The sequence below is a fragment of the Rattus norvegicus genome, chromosome 4 (assembly GCF_036323735.1).
Source record: "Rattus norvegicus strain BN/NHsdMcwi chromosome 4, GRCr8, whole genome shotgun sequence".
In the NCBI taxonomy this organism is placed as follows: domain Eukaryota; kingdom Metazoa; phylum Chordata; class Mammalia; order Rodentia; family Muridae; genus Rattus; species Rattus norvegicus.
In genome coordinates this window covers 21,415,321-21,435,342 of record NC_086022.1, presented here as the reverse complement: position 1 = coordinate 21,435,342, position 20,022 = coordinate 21,415,321, and the positions used below count along the sequence as shown (strand labels likewise).

The window sequence follows — 20,022 nt, the reverse complement described above, 5'->3', positions numbered from 1 at the left end:
TGTTAAAATTTATTTCCATACAATATATTTTGGTATGTTTGTCTCCTCCAAGGTCTTTTTCACTTCCCTATCCACCCAACTTTAACAAGACCAAAGCTTTTTTTTTTTAAAAAATTGATATACTTACATAGCAAGTTAAAAATTAAATACTGGTTTCACAATTTCAGTATCTTGTGAGAAGGAGAATGGGATTTTCAGATATGCTTGATGAAAAACATTTGGGGTATGTTGGGAGACAGACATCTAGAGTAGAGATTCCCCAAAAGGGACCTACAGACAGCCAACAAACATGAAAAGTTATTTAAGTGTTAATCAAAATCACCTTAACTAGAATTACGAAGCTTTAGGGAGAATGTGAAGAATCAGAACTGTCACAATGCTGGTGGGAACCTACAAAGGTAAAGACGTTTGGGGCAGCTTTTTCTCAAACATATGGAGTTGTTACAACCATGCAATCCTGCTAGATAGATATGAAAACATGCCTACATAGAGACTTATATTCAAATGGTTATAACAGCATTACTCAGGGTGACTGAAAATAGGAAGTTCCCAAATTTCCATCCATGAATAAACAGACACAATGCTATAGAGTAGCTACTCAGCAGAATGAATACTGACAGAAATGTTTCTTTAGATGAGTCTGGATGCAGGTTGTTGAGTTAAAGAGGAGAGGCAGAGAGGTTTTACTATGTGTCTCCATTCACAAAAGATACCAGAATACAGAAATTAATAGAGACTAGTTGAAAGTGGATTGTTTGCTTAAGGTTAGGAGGAGGATTTGGAGGACTCCTTGCCCTATTTACAGCAATAGTTAAACGACAGGAAGATTGTGGTTGAGGTTATAGAAATGTGCTAAACTCATCCACATTGGTGGTGGCATGTAGATCTGGGGCTACGTTGCAATCCAAAGGTCACTAAGAGTGATGGGATGAAATATGCTTTCCTCTAGACCACTGTTGCTCATCCTACGACAATTGACACCTGAGAAGAGATCACGATTTGTTTTGCATAGTTGTCTGGTACATTTAAGAACAGCTTAAACATTCTTTCTCTCTATCCATTAGAAGGAAAGAATCTCCACCTTTTGTTTTCTGGTTTTGACAATTTAATATGTTTCTGGACATTGCCTTGGGGCACAAAGAGAGGGAGGGTTTCTCAGTTAAAACAATTACTGTAGGGTTTTGGTTCTCTGAATCTATGACTTAAGACCCCTTCGACAAATGTCTCTAAAAATATTTAGATTATGATTCATAGCAGTAGCAAAATACAGTTAAAAAGTAGCAATGAGAATAATTTTACAGTTGGAGGTCACCACACCATAAGAAACTGTATTAAAAGGTCACACCATTTGGAAGGTTGAGCAGCACTGTTTTAAGGCTTAGAAATTGAAGAGGTGGAGAGCTACGGAGTAGAAAACTGCATGGCTATTTTTCAAAACAAATATTGAAGAATTTGATGGGGATATTTGACTATTTAAAGCATGACCAAGTATGTCTGAGTCAGCTGGGGATAACTCTAACAAGGTATTACAATGGCATGTCTTAAGTAATGGAAAGATATTTCTCACCATTCTGGAAACTCAAACCCAAGATTCTCTAAAGGAGGAAAGTAAGGGTGAGTTATCTGTCTTCCTGTTGGGCTGCAGCCTCTCCCTAATGATCATAATTACTCCCATCATAATTACTTCCTATGGTTCCTATCTGTTAATAGTCTTTGTAATTAGAGCAAATAACTTCACTATATTATGTGTGTGTGTGCATACACACATTAAATATAAAATTAAGTATAAAATTATGATTCCTTATGGCTTTTTTGGTACCAACCTCCTTACTGTTGTTTATTCCTCCTCATTTCCTCTCCTTCTGTACTATCCTCTGTCCTTCTTCACAACTTAAAGAATAGCCCTATAGTCCTCATTTCCTTTTCATATTAACTGTATCCTGCCCTTCATATCTCTAGGGCAGTGGTTCTCAATCTTCCCAATGCTTCCACCCTTTATACAATTCCTCATGTTGTGGTGAACCCCGCAACCATTATTTTCATTGCTACTGTAATTTTGTTGTTACTATGAAATGTAATGTATCTGTTGGTAGTAGGTGACCGCTGTGAAAGGTCATTCAACTGCTGCTCTAGGGCCTTTCCTCCACTCCTCATGGTCCCTTTTTATTTTCCTGTCTTCCACCATTACTCAAGGCTTTATACTCAATATGTAAAGAGTTGGAGTTAAGAAATACAAATAAGAAAATTGTGGCTTTTCATTTTATAGGTCTGGGTTACAAGTTCAATATAATACTTTCTAGATTCATACATTAATCTGCAGATTTCTTAACTTCATTTTCTTTATAGTTCCATTGTACTATGTATTGAATTATCAGTATCAATTTGTCAGCAGAAAGACATTTATGTTGTTTCCATTCTCTAGCCACTGTGAGCACAGCATCAGTGAACATGGCGGAGCAGGGATGTGTGGATGTCTTGGTTTTGAGAATGTGACAAGGGGTGGTGTTGCTGGGCCATAGTTTATATTGTTTTTAGCTTTTTGAGAATTCTGCACACTAATTTTCAGAGTGGCTGCACCGGTTTGCAAACCCAACGAAATGTATGAGTGTCCCTTCCCTCACCTCCTCACCACCATTTGCTCTTGGTGCTCTATTTATCTTTGCATTCTGACTCCGGTAAGATGAAATCCTAAAGTTGTTTCTATTTGCATGTCCTTAATAGTTAAGGATGACAAACACTTTTTGAGATATTTTTTTTTTTTTTTAGGTTCTGTATATTTCTTTTTTTTTTTTTTTTTATTAACTTGAGTATTTCTTATATACATTTCAAGTGTTATTCCCTTTCCCGGTTTCCGGACAAACATCACCCTCCCCCCTCCCCTTCGTTATGGGTGTTCCCCTCCCAAACCTCCCCCCATTGCCACCCTCCCCGCATAGTCTAGTTCACTGGGGGTTCAGTCTTAGCAGGACCCAGGGCTTCCCCTTCCACTGGTGCTCTTACTAGGATATTCATTGCTACCTATGGGGACAGAGTCCAGGGTCAGTCCATGTATAGTCTTTAGGTAGTGGCTTAGTCCCTGGAAGCTCTGGTTGCTTGACATTGTTGTACTTTTGGGGTCTCGAGCACCTTCAAGCTCTTCCAGTTCTTTCTCTGATTCCTTCAACGGGGGACCTATTCTCAGTTCAGTGGTTTGCTGCTGGCATTCGCCTCTGTATTTGCTGTATTCTGGCTGTGTGTCTCAGGAGCGATCTACATCCGGCTCCTGTCGGTCTGCACTTCTTTGCTTCATCCATCTTGTCTAATTGGGTGGCTGTATATGTATGGGCCACCTGTGGGGCAGGCTCTGAATGGGTGTTCCTTCAGTCTCTGTTTTAATCTTTGCCTCTCCCTTCCCTGCCAAGGGTATTCTTTTTCCTCATTTAAAGAAGGAGTGAAGCATTCACATTTTGATCATCCGTCTTGAGTTTCCTTTGTTCTAGGGATCTAGGGTAATTCAAGCATTTGGGCTAATAGCCACTTATCAATGAGTGCATACCATGTATGTCTTTCTGTGATTGGGTTAGCTCACTCAGGATGATATTTTCCAGTTCCAACCATTTGCCTACGAATTTCATAAACTCGTTGTTTTTGATAGCTGAGTAATATTCCATTGTGTAGATGTACCACATTTTCTGTATCCATTCCTCTGTTGAAGGGCATCTGGGTTCTTTCCAGTTTCTGGCTATTATAAATAAGGCTGCGATGAACATAGTGGAGCACGTGTCTCTTTTATATGTTGAGGCATCTTTTGGGTATATGCCCAAGAGAGGTATGGCTGGATCCTCAGGCAGTTCAATGTCCAATTTTCTGAGGAACCTCCAGACTGATTTCCAGAATGGTTTTACCAGTCTGCAATCCCACCAACAATGGAGGAGTGTTCCTCTTTCTCCACATCCTCGCCAGCATCTGCTGTCACCTGAGTTTTTGATCTTAGCCATTCTCACTGGTGTGAGGTGAAATCTCAGGGTTGTTTTGATTTGCATTTCCCTTATGACTAAAGATGTTGAACATTTCTTTAGGTGTTTCTCAGCCATTCGGCATTCCTCAGCTGTGAATTCTTTGTTTAGCTCTGAACCCCATTTTTTAATAGGGTTATTTGTTTCCCTGCGGTCTAACTTCTTGAGTTCTTTGTATATTTTGGATATAAGGCCTCTATCTGTTGTAGGATTGGTAAAGATCTTTTCCCAATCTGTTGGTTGCCGTTTTGTCCTAACCACCGTGTCCTTTGCCTTACAGAAGCTTTGCAGTTTTATGAGATCCCATTTGTCGATTCTTGATCTTAGAGCATAAGCCATTGGTGTTTTGTTCAGGAAATTTTTTCCAGTGCCCATGTGTTCCAGATGCTTCCCTAGTTTTTCTTCTATTAGTTTGAGTGTGTCTGGTTTGATGTGGAGGTCCTTGATCCACTTGGACTTAAGCTTTGTACAGGGTGATAAGCATGGATCGATCTGCATTCTTCTACATGTTGCCCTCCAGTTGAACCAGCACCATTTGCTGAAAATGCTATCTTTTTTCCATTGGATGGTTTTGGCTCCTTTGTCAAAAATCAAGTGACCATAGGTGTGTGGGTTCATTTCTGGGTCTTCAATTCTATTCCATTGGTCTATCTGTCTGTCTCTGTACCAATACCATGCAGTTTTTATCACTATTGCTCTGTAATACTGCTTGAGTTCAGGGATAGTGATTCCCCCTGAAGTCCTCTTATTGTTGAGGATAGCTTTAGCTATCCTGGGTTTTTTGTTATTCCAGATGAATTTGCAAATTGTTCTGTCTAACTCTTTGAAGAATTGGATTGGTATTTTGATGGGGATTGCATTGAATCTGTAGATTGCTTTTGGTAAAATGGCCATTTTTACTATATTAATCCTGCCAATCCATGAGCATGGGAGATCTTTCCATCTTCTGAGGTCTTCTTCAATTTCTTTCCTCAGTGTCTTGAAGTTCTTATTGTACAGATCTTTTACTTGCTTGGTTAAAGTCACACCGAGGTACTTTATATTATTTGGGTCTATTATGAAGGGTGTCGTTTCCCTAATTTCTTTCTCGGCTTGTTTTTGAGATATTTTTTAGTCGGTTTTCTTTCCTCTATAGCCCATCTTTAAAATTGGGTTATTTGTATCTTGGTTTTTTTTTTTTTTTTTTACTTTTTAATGTAATCTGGGTATTAATCTTCTGTCAGATATGTAACTGGTAAAGATTCTCTCCTAGAGTATGGACATTTTCTTCATTAAACTTTCACTTGTTTTACAGAAGCTTTTGAGCATTATGCTGTCACAATTGTCAATGGTTGGCCTTAACCACTGGGCAAAAGTCCTTCCATACGCCTATACCAGTAGGGCATAGCATATGTTTTTCTTGCAGCAATTCCAGCATTTCCCAATTCATCTTGAAATCTAATCAATTGGAGCTAATTTCTGTGCATGGCACTGAATATGGGTCTAATTTAAGTCATCTACATGGGGACATCCAGTCTTCCCCAGCACCTTTAAAAGAAAATATTGATTTTTCCTTGAGCATGCATTTTTGCATCTTTGTCAAATAGTAAATAGCTATTGTTACCTGCATTCATGATTAGATCTATTTTGTTCCACTGGTCTATGCTGTCTTTATTCTAGTGTCATCCTCTTTTTCTTACTAAAACTCTACAGTATATCTTGAAATGTGGAATTTTAATCTCTCCAGAATTATCGGTGCTGCTAATGGTTGCTCTGGTTATATATGATCATTTGTAGTTCCATATAAATTTTAGGATACTTTATTTCTGTCAAAAATGTTGTGGTAGTTTTGGTAGGGATTGCAATGAATCTGTGAATTGCTTTTGAATGGGTAGTTATTTTTCACGATATTAATTTAGTCCATATTGATGCTAGTGCATAGCAAGATGTAAGTGAATAAAATAAGAATGAAATGTTGGATTTTGTTTAAAATAAAACACTTTGAAGAAAAAGTCATAAAAGTTACTCCTCTCTAGGGTTCCTTGTGAGGATATTAGTGCATGGGTATAAAGATTCCACTCTCATGGGACTTTATTGAAAATGGTAGGGATTTCTCCCCATCCTTAATTTTTATAATGGCTTTATTTTCAGTTATTTTATTTCAAAGTGTGGTGAATTAACAAAAAATACCTACCCCAAATTATCTAGAGTATTTTTTCATATCTGGGGTGTTTAAGAGACATGAGAATCATTTTATTTGCTTTATTGGTATTAAAATATATTGGGACACAAATTGCTATATTTTTTAAGAACGACACTAGAAAAAGTACCATAAGTGAAATATGTACTTAATTTTATGTCAAGCAGTTTTGCAGTAGACTTAAAATATACATTGCTACCCATTGCTCAACATCTTCACATTGGGGCGAATAACAGACAATAGTGTCAGTTGACCAGGACACTCTTCTTACAAACTAAGTCATGTGATATAGTGATATTTTCACAGACATGGATTCTGTTACAAGCTGTTACTTCATCAAATCGTTGTACAAATCAAAGCTTTTGGTCCAAGTGATCAAAGCTTCATTTATATTTTTAGCAAATTATTCATCTTTTTTCCCCTCTATACATTCATCAACCTATATAAGAAACAACAGAGCAGGTATGTTTGCAGGAATTACCTCATTTATCAAGTTGACATTTTGGCTGCTCCACAAAATAAGCAGATTCCATCACTGGTATAGAGAGAAAAACTCAAATCGAATCTTGTGTGCCATTTGAGGACACATGATTAATGAGCATGTGCTCGGTTTTATTAATCTTTCTGAATTCTTGACATCTTACTCTCATCACATAACCTTTCATTTTGGAAACCACCTTTATGTTTAATGTAGATTTAATAAAAATGTAGGTTTGGAATTTTTCCTTGAATTTTAAAAATATACTGCTTATGAGGCTTTTATTCTTATGTTAAATATATCTATCTACCCTGTGCATATTATAAATAGCCATTTATTTCCCTAGGCTCTTATTAATAAAATACACTTGGTGAATCATGTTTAAATGAGTAACTGGTGCTAACACCTGAAGCATATATTTCTGGCCATAATTTCAGAATATGTAAAGCTATAATTGATGCTTTAAATTTTAGTATCAGAACAGCAATCATTTTAGTAGCTCCCATAAGGCCTAGGAGAGGTTCTTGAATGCAGTCTTTGAAGCAAATGTGAGCAGTCTAAACAACCCTGTAACGATGTGGTGGCAGCCATCCTTAGCCATTTTTATCTGATGTCCAACAATGTGAGGGGTACTCAAATGGTGGAAACATTTAGAATATCTGCCAGTAAATAATTAACTGTTTGAAGAAAAGAAAGTTTTTTTTACACTTTTAATTTGATAGGTTTTCATACACCATAGGGAGCTCAGGCAGAAAATGACCCATCACCAATACCATCTCTAAGAAAAACAAGTAAAAACTCCTCTAGTTAGATACAAATACGTCTAAGGAACATAGGTCAGCATTATGAACAGCTTTATGAGACTCAAGACTTGTTACAAATAGGAAAGAAGTCCTAAATTTTGGGACTGTCATATTTTAAATAGGAAAAGGTTACATTCACATTTAGTGGACTCACAAAGAATCAATTGCTGGAGTCTACAGAGGCACAGAAACAAGATGTAACTAGATCTCTCCTCAATGAGCTGTTGTGAGAGTTTCAGAACCTGTGAGAGACCACTGAATGGAACAGAACTTCACCCACAATAGGATAATTCATCATCACCCTGGAACCTAGCCTTTGTTTTACAATGATGGGATAATTGGATTTTGTCTTCTTTTCAGCCTAATCCTTATCTTAAACCTAACCCTCCAAGTTGAAAGCCTTAATTTAAACAAGAACTAGACAGACATTCTGTAGAATCTGATACTACGTAGATTAGCCTTTGACGCCATACAGTTGTCATTCTTAGCCCTGCTATCCTTTCCAGGTTAGGGTCAGGGTCAGGGTTAGGGTTAGGGTTAGGGTTAGGGTTAGGGTTAGGGTTAGGCTTAGGCTTAGGCTTAGGCTTAGGCATCAGCGTAGGCATTGGGGCAGATAATGAATAAAACATTAGCAGAGTTGAGCCATTACCAGTACAGCTTTATGTATAAGAACAGGTAGCGACCTGCTTTAGTGGGCATACAGATTCCTGCTCTAGGCCAATTTGCATGTCGTGGGTTGTAACTATTTAACAATATGTGCAATCAGTCCTTTATGTCAGCCAGCCAGCTTTTGGTTGTTTTTACTGCTTTAAATAGGTGCTTAATTTTATTATCATTTTACATCATTTTGATAAGTTTCACGATATAGAAAACAAATAAAAGTACACTGAATATTAATTGAGATGAATCTATTGCAAGTTACAAATTACAAGACCACAACCCTAGAAACTGGAAGGCAATCTCCTAAAAGCTTCCAGAATAATAGTACCTAACGCTACCTGCAAACAGGAATCTCTGGAGTGTCATCATCAGTAAACAGTGGCATGCCTGATCTAGCTGGTATTTGAAAGAATAAAAATTCAGAGTACAAAATGTCCTTTTAGATACTCAGGTAGATTAAGCATACCCTTGTTTTGGATGGTGATCACACATAACTGTGCATATTAGATGATAAAAAGATTCTCTTAACTGTGTCTACTTGTGTGTGGAGTGAACCATAGGAAGTTTGAAGGGAGGAGGGGAGGGAGATAGGGAGGGAGGAGGCTAGTGGACAACCTTAGACTGTAGATATGGTTCCTTGGGTAGCATCTACCTTAGTTTTGAAACAGATTCTCCTTGGCTTGGAACTGGCTGATTAGGCTATTCTGTTTGAGGGCGGGGGAGAGAGAGAGTGGCAGAGAAAGAGATTTCCCCATGATTATGACACAGAACAAAATTTAAGTAGTTAATATAAGTGTGACAAAGGGCATCTCCGATCTAGGGAAGCCTTCTAGAAAGGCCACTTAGCTTAAAGCACAGCTGTGCAGCTAGGCATGTCTGGCCCCCATCTGCACTGCCCACATCAGCCACCCAGGCTCACTAGTTCCATAACACAATTTCCTTTTCTGTTACTTGGGTCTCTGTAGGTAGACTGGTAAAACTAAAAAGAGATTTTTTTAATCAAAACTTCCCACTTAGAGAGTAACTAATCTTGTTGGAACATACAAAAGAGAAGGAACTCCTGGCTTACTGTCTTAGGGGAAGGAGCTGCGTGACACTAAGTTCTATTGTTTTTTTTTTTTTTTTCTCTTCTCCAGCTACATAGCTTTTTTTCCCCTGTGTCTGTAATAAAAGGGTGCCTTAGGGTGAGAATGAGTTGGCGCCATATTGGTTATATCTATTGCACTGTATATGATTCCCTAAGGAAACTGGACAGATGAAGGAGAGAACGTAGGAAGTGACTGCAGGATTCAGTAAGAATTTTTTGTGTCTTGGGAAAGATGAACAGGAACGTTTAACAGAGTAAATGAGGAAGGACTGGAAAAACTAGCCATTTATCTTGGAGATTGTGTGTGTGTGTAAGGTGAAAATGCATATATGCACATCTCATATGCAAGGAGGCTAGTGGACAACCTTAGACTGTAGATATGGTTCCTTGGGTAGCATCTACCTTAGTTTTGAAACAGATTCTCCTTGGCTTGGAACTGGCTGATTAGGCTATTCTGTTTGAGGGGTGAGACACCTCCCCAGCATGTACCAATATGCCATGCTTTTTATATAGTTCTGGGGATCAAAGTCACATCCTCATGCTTATGCAGCAAGCACATAGGTTACAAACTGTCTACACACCATCCACAGGATCTGCGATTGTGAGATTGTGTTTATTAACCAACACAAATGTGCAAAATAAAATATGGCGTCATCTTTATTTTTGTTGCTTTTTTGTTTATTTAGACATGAAGTGATTTCATCTCATTCTGATCTTAAAACTGGGAACATTTTCAAAGCCTACAAAAACCATATAATTTTTTAAAAAATCTTCCTTTTCAGCTGATGTTAGTGAAAGAATTATTCAAACAATAATTAGATTCCAGATATCAGGATTCCTGGTTGGGTTATTTCAACCAGGGTAGAACAAAGAAAAGAAAAAGTGGTGCCTTGTTAGCCTGGTAATAGCCCATTCAACCATTAATTTGGTTTTTTATATGTGCTAGTCCCTCTTCTAAGAATGAGATACGATTTGTGTCTGCCCTCCTATATTCATCTCTAACAGGGAAGAGGAATGGTAAATCACCTTTCCAGATGCAAAGTCTGTTGAATATGGCTTTCCATGGTCAAGGATCTGGATATTAATTCAACCTGATTATTAAGAATATGAGAAGAGCTCTTTTTCTTCATTTATGTTTTCAAGTTCAAAGAAGATGTGTCATCAACTTAGCAAGAAAAATAGTCTAGTAAAATGGAGACCCTTAAACTCTGAAATGAGTTTGTCCTTAAATATCTTAAAGTTTTCCTTTGATATATCTCTGTCAGGCTTCTCTAATTTGTGCATGTTTTTCCTGAGAAGAAACAGCAGACAGCAACATATGATGGCTTTCAAAACTCAAATTAATCACACCGGTTTGAGAGCCCAGAGCCACATGTCCCAGCTCTTGAGAATCCTCGGATGTAACAATGTCTAATATTTAGACTCAAGTTGTTTTCATAGGTGCTAACCTTTTGTCTTAAGATGATTCAAATTAATAAAATAATATACTGTAACACAATTTCCTATCATAATTTTTGCAGCAATAAAAGTAAAATACTTGTTAAATAGAAAACATTTGGACACCTTAAAATTTATGCATTTTTGTACTTAACATCTATTGGAAATTAAAATTTAACTAGGTTAATAAAGATTTGTTAGAGATATAATTATTTCAATGAAATAAAATAAGTGCACAAAACTAACTTATTGTTTAAAAATAAATTAGCTTTGCTTTTGAGGTGTGGCATGTTAAGAAAATATAATAATATGGACTGAGTGTATACATTCCCAAGATCTTTTCTCCTTGTTTGATTTTCGCTACAAATAAACAAATGCAAAGAAATAAACAAAATATTGTCCTTCAGTGCTTACTTATGAGTTGTTATAGTGGACATTAAGACAGGCTGCTTATGTTATTTTTTTTATTATAGTAGGTACCAAGATAAAACTTTATACTGGACTCCAAACATATTCTTTGTCATAAGAAGATGTATAACAATTTGAATAAAAACCTGTGTATACACACAATATATATATATATTGCATATATATATGTGTGTGTGTGTATGTGTGTGTGTGTGTACACGCAAAACACAATAGACTCCTGCTCACTGAATTCATGAATACTTGTGTTAAAACAATATATATCAGAAGTTGTTGTAAGCAGAACAAATGGCCCTCAGTTGTGCTTTTCAGTGGCTATATAGTGTGTCCTGGTCAGAAGATCCCATGATTTTATATTAATCAGGATCTAGATTTACAGCTTAGGAAAGGAAATCCAGACTAAATATGTGAAGCTTCATACACTGTATTGATAAACTCAGGCACGTAAGTCTTCAAAGGAGGCAGGATTGAGTGATGATACTCCTATGCCAAGCTGAGTACCTGCCAGGTTCATTTGAAGTATATTTAGGCAACTGAATCTTCACACAATTTTGTTTGATACATTGATGGTATGTGAACCATTATCTATGTCAATAAAATTAATTATGCATTTTAAACAAAATATGACTATTTTAGCATATATTTGAAGCCCTCATAAAACCATATGGTCCATAAATTAGATTGTTTATGATACTGTGTTAACTGAAGTCCCACATAAACATGGGCTGAGCCCATGTACCCATGGCTGAGTCACTAAGTGGGGATTAGTAAAGCTCATGAGAAAAAAAAGTTAGTGTTTGTTTTAATAATAACAACAATAACAATTGTATTCTATGATATTTTTATCCTTATGCTAAATATTTCTACAACATTGTTTTATTTAATGATTATATAAAGGCCACTTTAATTAATGTTCTCTTGAAAGTTTCAGAAATAAAAGCAAAACAGTCTCATGAAAATATTTTGATTACTCTTTGAAAGACTAAAAATATGTTTTGGATAATGTTCTTTTAGTTTCAGCTTAATGTTGCAGTATTTTCTGTGGAAGCTATAATCTAAACCACAATCCTAATATTATTTCTCTGAGTAAAAATTTTCCAAGTACTAGAATCATTTATCTAAAATAAATACTTAAAATATGCCTTAAAATAGAAAGAGCACAGTGTTTGCTAGTGAATACAGTTAATGAGTATGGTTCTGTTACTCATCATTTGTCCAGAAATAAAAACAACAAAAACAAAAAGAGAAAAAGCTGTGGAGGAATTCTTATTTATTCATTCATTCACTTTACATCCCAATATTAGTCCCCTTCTCAGTTCTGCCCCCCAATTCCCCCTCCTTCTTTAATAAAAGGGAGATTCCCAGGGTATCACCCCCATCCCAACTCTCATTTCTCTACCCCCACCCTCCCACCCTAACCTCATCTTTGGCACATGAAGTCACTGCCAGAGTAGGCGAATCCTCTGTCACTGAGGCAAGACAAGGCAGTTAGGGAACAGGATTCAAAGGATTCAGGGATAGTTTCCAATCCAGTTGATGGGGAAGCTACATGAAGACCAAACTGCACCCTGCTACATATGTGTGTGGGATAGGGGAGGCTGAGATCCAGCCTATGATCACTCCGGGAACCCCAAAGGTCCAGGTTAGTTGACTCTGTTGAACTTTCTTTATTCTGTAAGAACAATTCTTATGCCTAAACTTTGGTGTGAACTGCTTTTAAACCCCTGATATGATTTGGATACATGGAAAACAAACCCAAGATTAGGGCTAAGATAGTGCAGTGTTCTACTGGGGTGAAATGATGTTACATTGTAGGCTTAAATTTTTCAAAAGCTACTTTAATTATCCAACAAAACCAGAAATTCCCACTTCACGACACGCAATCAGGGAAAGAAACAGCATAGATAAAATAACAAGCAAAACCTTTTCACCCTGATTGCTCCCTCCTCCTTCACTGGTCAAGAGGAGAGGGAAAGGCACTGCTGCTGCCTGTTTCCCCTGACATTGACCATAGCCTTACATAGTTCACTGTGTTTAGAGGAGACTCGTTGACAAATTACATTTCACCAAACTGGAATTGATATTGGGAGGTAATTGATGTAGAGTTTCCAGAGAATTGGTGTTGGGGAGAGTGGTGAGTTTGCAGAGTGATCTTAGAGACCACAGGGAAGGAGTGGAAGAAACAAGGCTGGGCGAGGAGAAGCAAGGGGATGCATGTGATGCCAGCCACTGCATCCCAGAGGGAGACCATTGCTTTCACCCGCTTCTGACTTTTATGGAGCAGTTGCAGATGTGGGCTGCCCAGGGAAGGAGCTTGACCTTGGGCAAAGTGCCTCTCCCTCACAGACATCAGTAGAAAGCTTTTACAGCTGAACATTGTTGGTAGTACTCTCAAAATCTACGGGAGTAATTCCCTTCATTCACATAGGATGTCTTCTATCACATATCGTAGTTACTGTCATTCGACAGAGGCAAAGAAGGAAGAAATAACCCCAGAAACCCAACAAAGAAATCAAGGCAATTTAAGAGGATGGCAGAATAGGAGGTGAAGGATTACTGTAGGGTCCTGGATTCTGTGCTTATCCACTCCAGACACTAATAAATACTTTCTAAAGGAACAGCTCCCATTATTTGTTTATAATCAAGAGATTATCCAGTTATACGTCACTCAGCAAATAGAACATTAAGAAAAGTCACTCTGGTGTTTGTTAGTAATAAGAGGAACTTCTATGAATTGTTTCAAAACAAATATGCTGAGCCAAGATTCCTGTATTATTACTTGAGAAGTTTCATAGCGAGCACTTCTATTCAACTTTCTAACGGAGAAAATGAGATGGCCTACCCCCAGGCTATGTAAAGAACAAGCATATTAATACTTAGTAGCATGTCCCTTAGAATAATGATGTGCATCAAAGCATAAGGCCCACTCAGACATCATCTCCTTTTGATCAGTGCATTAATATCGGGCCAAGAAAAGCAGACATCACAAAGTATTAATGGATATATAACTTGATATTGTGTTTACATCATAATCACAAGATATAAAGAAGTATATGAGCTTTGTTCTAAAAGAATAAAGTAGACTCAATGTATCTTGATTTCTTCTTGTAGTTCATTTAAAAATGTCAAATATTGGAGGGATTCTTAGTAACTTAGAAAATGTTGACTCCTCCACGTTTGTGGCATGTGCGACTTTGTTTCCTGTGACTATATTGAAACACTAGAGGCAGTTTCACTCCATAAAGAAATGATTCTTTAACTCAGTTTCAGAGGTCCAAAAGGTAAAAAGTTTGGTAAGGTAATAAATTGGTAAATTGCTAATTTCTCCCCTTCCTCATATGACCCAACCTCCTACTGCACATCAGCACTTACTGAATGCTGGGATCTCGAATGCCAAGAAAATGATCACATTGCCAAAACAGAAGCAAAGTAGTGGCTGAGTCCCACAGTTCTGTCATTTGACCCAAGGTTGCCTGTTAACTTTTCATCTTCAATGGGCCACAGCTCTTAGTGCCAGCACCCTGATAACAAAGTTCCCAACCCATGAACACTGGGGAACAGCTCACTTCCAATCTCCAGAGTCGACAGATCTATATTTTTATTTCTCCCTTCTTTACTTTCTTCTAATTTATAGTTGAAAAGAGTTTGGGGGAAGATATGTAATATTTCTGTAAACTCTATATACATAATGCTTTTATCCATTAACCCATATTTATTGATTTTTTGTTTTTATTTATTCAAGATACATTTTATAAGTCTTCATTACTGTATTTATGATTATTTCCCTTTGTCTATCTCTTGAAAAACTTTGGTGATTGATTTTTACAAACTTTAACAAGCACACAAGCCCCACTTTCTGTCCATGAAACTCAATGTAAGAAACCAAACCGTGGATGAATGGGCTAGATGTGCATGGTACTCTCTCATCATTAGAGGTGACAGTTAAGCAATCCAATTAATGAGGGAAACTGCAGATGAGATGTGGTAAAAAGGGAACTGCTAAGTTTGTCCTCATCATGAGTGTAGCTGACAAGAATAGGTATGTTGAGGCCAAAGCTGCAGAACCTTTGAAAAGAGATATCCAAAGAATATATAGAGTTTTTGTGATGGAAAAGCATCCTGAACATAGTTGCTATATCCTTCCATCTTCAAACTCAATTTTCCTAATAATTTTAAACAGGATTTATTCCAAAACTTTAAACCCAATTTCTAGATGTCTACAAGTACACAAATATTAGGAAATTCATCTTCTTGGAAAAAGGCTAGGTTCAAGCCTATTAAGGAATGGTATAGAAATTACTGTTAATTAGTAGCCATTTTCTTCCAGACACCTTGTTTACCCAGCTTTGTGCTTTGCAATGTGGTAGAACTATTTTACCTTATTTTATTTTTGCAGTTAGTTGTAACCCTTCATTCTCTGACACTGAGGGGCACTTTTGCTGACTTGGAGTTGAAGGAGGTCTGTCCAAGCCTAATTACTGGCCATTTGCCAGCTCATTTTGTCCCCATTTAGTCTCCTGTCTACAGACAGAAAGAAGAGAGTGCAATCATATACAAAACTAGGGGAGGAGGAGGAAGGAGGGAGAGTAAGCAGGAACTCTTGAAGGTTTTTATTTTTAATACTCTGCCCAATTAAAGAAGTATTTCGATTCCCGATTTCTACTTTAGTGATCACACCACACATTTTCTTTCTTTATTTTTTTTACTTAAACCTACTGTAGCTAGTTCCCATCATTCATTAGCTTTGTCTGGTGCTCTGCAAAGCCACAGTGGACTCTTCTTTAGTCAATATCTTTTAGTAAATGGTGAAATGTTCTATACCAGTTGGATTACATACAATATACCTATCTACCTAAACATTATAAATGTTAGAATGAAAACATGTACACATTGGGTTTGACCCAATGTTTGATAAATTTGAAAACAACATTTAGTCTAATGAGATACTTTACCTTCTTAACGTACTGTGTTATACATAATTTCTATATTTAGCTTTTGACAGTGAGATTTTCTACTAATTATCAAGAGCATGCAAAGAGAATATTCAGCACTCCTATTCTTCTGGTGCCTTCCTGGGTACCTCAGTACTGGTAGAAAGGTACAGGCATAGCCAAATACATTGACACAATCCCTGTGGCATTGTGAGATGGGATGCTCTCCACTGAGTATGTGTACTTACAAGGAAGGCTATGAGATAGAGGAGAAACAAGTGCACAGCTTCCAAGCACCTGAAGGCCTACTTCCCAGAAAGTTTTCAGATTCTTTAGTTGCTGCTAAAAGTACTTATGTCACATTCCAGTGATCACTATGTGAACGATTTCAAACAATCTCTTAGACTGATAGCCCTTCACATGGGGTAGAATGGGCAACTTGAATACTCTTTTAATCTCAAGCTTTGTCTGGGGGATTTCTGTAAAGACACAAAGGACTCACTATCTAAAAAGTATTTACTTCATCACTTCAGAGCATATTTTCCAGATACTTAAAGTCTTTACAGTTAGCACAGTGCACTAGGCCTCCCCTCCGGAAGACTTACTGCATACAGAAGATAATAAATTTTCATGGAGTTTCATTACATTATTTTGTTCTCATGTTTCCTTCTGAAATGTATTTGTTTTTAACATTAAAATTAAATTAAAAATTAATATTTAAATAATTTGATTTTAGTCAAAACATTTTGCCAGTAGAGTCAGTAAATGAAATTATTTAAACAACTCCTGGTTCGGAGGAGAGTTGCTTTAATAATAAGATACTTAATTTCTCTCAGGCTTTCAGTGCTGATATTTGTAGTTGTATGCATCCATACATGACAATTAAAAATGACTTGACTTGAAGAAGAAGCTTGACTGTAAAATTTATCATGCCGATCTTTATGGGTTTTGACAGTAACAAATTTAATTTTGTACTTGGCTATTCACTCTCAGATTTGAACCTGTAATATTAATTGCTTAATAGGTTAAATAATTGAGGTGAAATAGGCAGAGATTTAAACATTATACTCAACTGAACCATGGTTTCTCTATATCATGCTTACAATAGTACTAATGGACTAGTAAATCTTTGTCCTCTATGCTTACCGGCTCCAAGAAAATAGTGAAGCCTTGAAATCAGATGTTCTTGCACCCCAGGAACTACACAAAATGCTCCATGAACTTGATTCTGTTAAACAGTAGAAATCTGTTCTCTCATAGTTCTTGAGATTACAAGGCCAAAGTCAAGGTGCCTAGCTGGTCATGCTCCTCGTGAAGGATCTAGGGAGGCATGTTTCCTTGTCACTAGTAGACGTATCACTCTATTCTTTTCTCCCCTTGTCCCGTGGTGTCGTACAAAACATAAATTTCCTTGATCCTGTGAGCCTTCCCTCCCCAGCCAAGCTAATATTCTTTCACTTACCTTGATTGTTTATGGAACCATAATGAATCTAGCTACTGCTAATTAGCTGACTGATACTTTTGTTCTACTTCTGTAGAAAACATAGAAAACAAAGCAGAAATCTTGACTCGTGGCTTTTGTTTCCTCTGTGTTCAAGCATGTAAGAGAAAGCAATAGTAAATGGTGCCCTTCAGTGTTGTAATCTGCTTGTATGACTGAAACACAGACTCCTTTGCCCTTCAAGAATCTCAGTTCCTGTGAAGGCCTCAGGTATTCTAATAACTTGGCCGTTGGCAGTAGTCAAAGTTAACAGCTCTCAGCCATGACAACTCAAGACATGACAACTCCATGGCTATCAATGCCTTTGTGTTTTCTTCTATGAATCCTTTCAGCCTTTTATTAGCTCTTCATTTTCCTCTTGTTGTCTATTTCATGCCCCAGTTCCTCTTGGGATGTTGAACGGCTTCTTCATTTGTTGGGAATCTGGCTGATTAATTAACTACTACACTCAGTTGCTATTTTCAAGGTGACCTTAGAAACCATTACTAGGAATGTGTTTAGCAGCTGAAGTAAAAACTTGGGCACTCCACTGGTGCTCAAGAATTATGGGATACTTAGTAACCAGACAAGCAGCACATATGACATCAGAATGGCAGAGAGCCGAGCCTTTTATTAACCCACTGACTGCCAGATCCTCTTTGTGGATGGTGCCAGGAAGGTTCAAGGGTTGGGGAGGTCCTCTTGCTTTTTAAGCTGTTGTAAAGGTGACTACCTTTAAGTCACCTGATGCTATGAATATAACACAGAGATTGCCACTTTTTGCTGTATTTGATGATCAATTTTTCAGTTTCCATGTCACCATTGTCATTGTCCTTGCTGCTATTGTCATCTCTATGTCCTGGTACCTCTGCTGCTTCCACTTCTTAATTCATGTTACCATATAGGATTGCTCTACTGAAAAGAGGCAAGAAGAGACAGCACAAGAGACATCTATACTGGGCCTGATGTTGAAACACCAGGCAGGCAGCACAAGGAAGTGTCTTTCAGCCCAGTTACTTTGGAATCCTGAGTAGCCTGTTTATACAGCAGCGGAAGGGATGGGTAGGCTGATCATAGCGACTTAGTGGCCCAATGATGGATCTTTCGTTTACATCATCACAGTTAGATTTGTGTTTGGGGCCAGTCATGGCCCTGTAGTTATCGACAATGACAGTAATCTCTCCAGTAGGGGATGGACTCACCTCTGGCCATATTGGAAATGGTTTCTCTAGGCACAAAGGATTCCAAAGAAATCTGGCAGAGGAAGTGCCTTTCAGAAACTCATCTTGAGGCATGGTGAAGGTGTTTGAGAAGCCTGATCCTGGCATGATTGTCTAGATTGATATTTACACTGTTAGCCCCTTTGCTTAAGTTGTGTCCACATTGGACACAGGTCTCTGACTGTGAAGTTGGGAAGAAATGCACATAATCGGCCTTTATGATGAAGTTCATGACAGGGGCAGCCAGTCATTGAGGACCATCTACCTTTTCCCTCATAATGATTCAGAATGTTAGCTGCTTTCTATAACACTAGTAAGCTACTCACAGAGAACATAGTGTTAAGTTATGATGCCTGGATTTCTTAAAGAAATAGTCTGCCAACGCCATCTCAGTCATTCACACAGTTGTCAGGTCTTGACCTGTGGCTTTAAAAGCTAATGTTCTTGATCCATTAACTATAAGCATGTAACTCAAGAAGGATGGAAAATTGAGAGGGGCTTCTAAAATGGAATACAGAGATAAAATTATTTGAATAGAGAGACATAGAGGGAGCAGAATTATATTTCAAGAGAGAACTTCTTACAAACTAGAGAAGGCACAGTATCCAGGAACCAAGGTCAAATTCTATTTACATGGGAGTGGAAAAGCAACGCTCTGTGGCTTTTAAAATAAAGACTAAATAGCCCAAGCACTGTTTTAAAGGTTAAAACTGAAAAAGTAGCCCATGAGTAGAGAGAACAACCAAAGGAAATAAATGAGAAAAATGTGAAAAATTGATGCCACTCAAAAGTTCAGTGAGGAGAAAATGTAGAAAGAAGGTATGCCATGTGATAGAGAAGTATCTGTAAAGTCACTGAAGGAAGAAGGAAGTTTCTTCTTTTTTTTTAAAGATTTATTTATTTTATATAGGTGTGTATACCGTCGCTGTCTTCAGATACACCAGAAGAGAGCAACAATGTTACAGATGGTTCTGAGCCACCATGTGGTTGTTGAGAATTGAACTCAGAACCTCTGGAAGAGCAACCATTGCTCCTAACTGCTGAGCCATCTCTCCAGCCCCAGAAAGTTTCTTCCTGATATGGAAAGAAAAATGATGTGCTCAGGTGGCCAGGTTTATTAAAGGCAGCATTCTAACTCAACGGTCATTACTGTGACACTTTAGGAAGAGATTCCCTGAGGCACCAGGGAAAAGAAACAGTACTAATTTCTTAGAGTTCAAAATTGCTTATTGTTTTACCCACAGATTCAACTCCAATTTCAGGAGACAACAAAAATTGTCTTCAAAGTTCAGTGAGAAATGATATCTAACATCGAAGTCTTTATAC

General features: G+C 37.6%; 1 protein-coding gene and 1 long non-coding RNA gene across 4 annotated transcripts in view; one reads left to right on the top strand and one right to left on the bottom strand.

The window, feature by feature from the left end:
* The window catches only part of Sema3e (semaphorin 3E), a 257,764-nt gene that overhangs the window by 75,107 nt on the left and 162,635 nt on the right, over positions 1–20,022 (top strand). The window lies entirely within an intron of this gene.
* On the bottom strand, positions 5,164–18,960 carry LOC134486716 (uncharacterized). Its single transcript, XR_010066071.1, has 2 exons — positions 17,459–18,960; positions 5,164–16,997 (listed from the first exon to the last, which is right to left on the bottom strand). It is a non-coding gene; the product is annotated as an uncharacterized LOC134486716 (long non-coding RNA).